Source organism: Priapulus caudatus, unplaced genomic scaffold, assembly GCF_000485595.1.
Source record: "Priapulus caudatus unplaced genomic scaffold, Priapulus_caudatus-5.0.1 Scaffold206, whole genome shotgun sequence".
In the NCBI taxonomy this organism is placed as follows: Eukaryota; Metazoa; Priapulida; class Priapulimorpha; order Priapulimorphida; family Priapulidae; genus Priapulus; species Priapulus caudatus.
Window position 1 is genome coordinate 30641 of NW_014577267.1, and position 3560 is coordinate 34200.

At 42.4% G+C, this 3560-nt stretch overlaps 1 protein-coding gene across 1 annotated transcript in view; it reads right to left on the reverse strand.

Annotated features, from left to right (window-relative positions):
- LOC106807276 (proprotein convertase subtilisin/kexin type 7-like) overlaps nt 1–559 on the reverse strand; it is a gene marked incomplete at its 3' end in the record, with an annotated part of 10277 nt that extends 9718 nt beyond the window's left edge. Inside the window, exon 1 of the mRNA XM_014809573.1 lies at nt 376–559. The remainder of the gene's footprint in view (nt 1–375) is intronic.
- Between the last annotated feature and the right edge of the window lie 3001 nt (nt 560–3560).

Here is a 3560-nt window from a genome sequence, read left to right on the forward strand (position 1 = left end):
GATAGTACTAGGGTACGTTCCGGTATACCGGAACGTACCCTAGTACTATCTAATATGCCGGCCCGTACCTCGCCTACTCCACTAACGAGTCTAGGGAGTCGCCTACGCCTACTCCATAACCCTAACCCGAACTCTAACCCTAACCATATTATCAGATAGTTACCAGGGTACGTTGCGGTATACCGGACCGTACCCAGGGTACGTTCCGGCAGTACCGTGGGGGACATAGACCCTATGGCTATGACTATGAGCACTACTACTACTACTACTACTCGAGCTAAAATATATAGCGTGCTAGTATTGGCTATTGCTAACACTGTTAATCAGTGTTATTAATCAGTGTTATTATTTGCGAGGTCCAAACGTTTTTCTTACTGCAATCCGCTGTTTATCTTTCAATCCCTCAATTTTATCAACGCTGACCTTTTCTCCTTCGTTGTACTCATAGTTTCTTAAACTTTGAAAAATACCTTTACATTAATGCCATTAATGCATTATATGACTAGGTTACTCAGTTCTGGCAAGTAAACTGTTGGGCGCAGACATATTTAAAACGTCATTGAAAGGCAGCAGTATAATTGGATGAGAGCGTGCCATGATAACATGGAGTGCATGACACCGCACCTAGAGCCGCAACGCAATATATTATTATTATATTATTATTATATATAATATATATATAGAGAGAGATGTATTTAGAGAGAGAGAGAGATGGGGTAGGAGGAGGGGAGGGCAGATGGAGGGGAAAAGATCAGTAGTGCACACTGCGTACGCGTTGGCCCGATTATGACCCCATGTCGCCATCTATCGGAAAAAATCATTTTACTTCTATGGATCAGTTCAATTCAGTTTATTTGCGTTTTAGTATAATATTGCAGCCAAAACATTAATAAGAAACTGCATGTGTCCGTCACTGTGCGTGCGTGCGTGTGTGTGTTGTGTGTGCGTGAGCGAATTTAAGGGGGCGCAACCAGCATGGCTGGGTACCCAGGGGATGGGTACCCAGCCCCAGTACTGGGAACCAAAAGTAAATTAATTAATGCTAACTTGTAGACAGAATTTCCTTATCTACAGGATTTCCCCGCACATTCCAAGAGAATCTGTGCCTTGTGAAATACAAGAGAGGAACCCCAAGATACAAGATACAAGATGGCATTCCCTATTTTTTGGCAAGGAAAGCTTTGAATGAAATATAGCTTTTTTAGAACCAATTGCTGTCAGATACATTGGAAATTGCATCTATACGACGTCCCATTAAAAAGATTTTGGGGCAGATTCCCCGGGCCCCCAGGGCTTCATAATCTCTTTGCTTGCAGTCCACCCTCTTCAAATCCTGGATCTGATTATACGTGCTTCGGCTAATTGAATTTTGTGTAATAGTTTAACATTTTTGTACACAGTTCATTCTAAAGTAGCCTAAAAGATTTTGAGAGAATTTAATGTGTTCCTGTGGTATGCTAGGCAGAGCCAGCTCCCGCTATGCTAAGTTCTAGCATCTCAGCCCGTCGCAGAGGCGACGTCGGAAAAAGGTGCGGGCGGTAAAATCGTCGACCAGAGATTATGTCCAGTGCTGATCATAGGATATATATATATATAGGCTCACTCACTCCCTCTCTCAGCAAGCAATAATATGCAGTTGCCTTCAGTCCGTACTGCACGCCTGAAACGGTGCCCGCGCATGCGCAATATCTCCCGAGAATATTATTCTTTTGCGAAAATTGTATGGCATTAACAATAGAGAGAGTATTCTAGCACTATACTATGATAAAATTTCATCAGTCAGACCTCGTTAAGAGATAGCCGACGACCTTCATGTAACGACCGCGCTGCGCCTGATACAAGCCAGTTCATAATCTGGCTAAGGTAGTGTGTTAGCGCATGCGCAATATCTCACTAGAAGCGTGATATTTTGTGATGATTACGAATTTAATATGATTATGGGGTATCTCAGCATCGATTTCTGTAATTAATTGTTGTCAGTAGACCTGTGTTCATAAATAGCAAAGCGCCCTAGCCTGCAGGGGGCAAAATCCCTACTTCGTCCGCTCCCGCCCGTCCCCTTGCCTCCATTGTCTTTTGCTTAGCCTCCTTCTTTTTCTCCCGCCCAGCTATCTTCCCTGCTGCCTTTCCCCATTCTCCCATTACTCACTTCCTTTCTCAGCAAGCTATATTATACCGTTGCCTTCAGTCCTTACTGTACGCCTGAAACAATGCTCGTGCATGCGTAATATCTCCCGAGAATACGAATCTTTTGCGAAAATTATGCATTTAAAATAGAAAGGAGGTATTCTAGCATAGACATCTATGATAACATTTCATCAGTAGACCCCAGTTAAGAAATAGGACAAAGACCTTGCATGTAAGTTACCCTCTGCATATACAAGCCAATGCATAATCTGGCTTCGTTAGTGTTTTAGCACATCCGTAATATCTCAATAGAAGAGTTATATTTTGTGATGACTATGCATAATAATATGGTCATGGGGTATCTCAGCAAAAATTTCTGTAATTAATTATTATCAGTAGAACTGTGTTCATAATTAGGAGCGCGCCCAAGCCTGCAGAGTGCAAAACTCATAATTTATCCAATTTTGCCCTTTCCCTTTCCCCCGCTGGCCTTCGCTCAGCCTCCTTCTTTTTCTACCACTCTCAACTATCTTCCCTGCTGCCTTTCGTCAGTTTCTCACCTCTCTCTCTCTCTCTCTCTCTCTCTCTCTCTCTCTCTCTCTTTTTCTCTCTCCCTCAGCAAGCTATATTGTGTAGTTTCCTTCAGTCCGTACTACACGCTTCATACAGTGCACGCGCATGCGCAATATCTCCCGAGAGGAATAATATTTTGTGGAAATTATGCATTTAAAATAGAGAGGAGGAATTCTAGCATCGATTTATATGGTAATATTTTATCAGCACACCTTGGTTAAGATATAGCACGAAGATCTTGCATATAAGATCCCCGACAAATATACAGGTCATGCACTACACAATCTGGCTACGTTTGTGTGTTAGCGCATGCGCAATATCTCACCAGAGGAATCATATTTTGTGATGTTTGTGCATTTAATATAGTTATGGGGTATCTCAGCATAGATTTCTGTAATTAATTATTATCAGTAGACTTGTGTTTATAATTTGGAGCGCACCCCAGCCTGTAGGGTTCAAAATCCCTACTTCGTCCGTTCCCACCCGTCCCCTTGCCTCCATTGTCTTTCGCCAGCCTCCTTTTTCTCCCGCCCCAGTTATCTTCCCTGCTGTCTTTACTCAGTCTCCCAACACTCATTCCCTCTTGCAGCAAACTATATTATGCGGTTGCTTTCAGTCTGTACTGCACGCTTAAAACGGTGCTCCCGCATGCGCAATATCTTCCGAGAATATTAATATTTTGCGAAATTAATGCATTTAAAATAGAGAAGAGGTATTCTAGCATAGATTTACATGATAAAATTTTGTCAGTAGATATCAGTTAAGAAATAGGACAAAGACCTTGCATGTAAGTTACCCTCTGCATATACAAGCCAGTGCATAATCTGGCTACGTTAGTGTGTTAGCGCATGCGCAATATC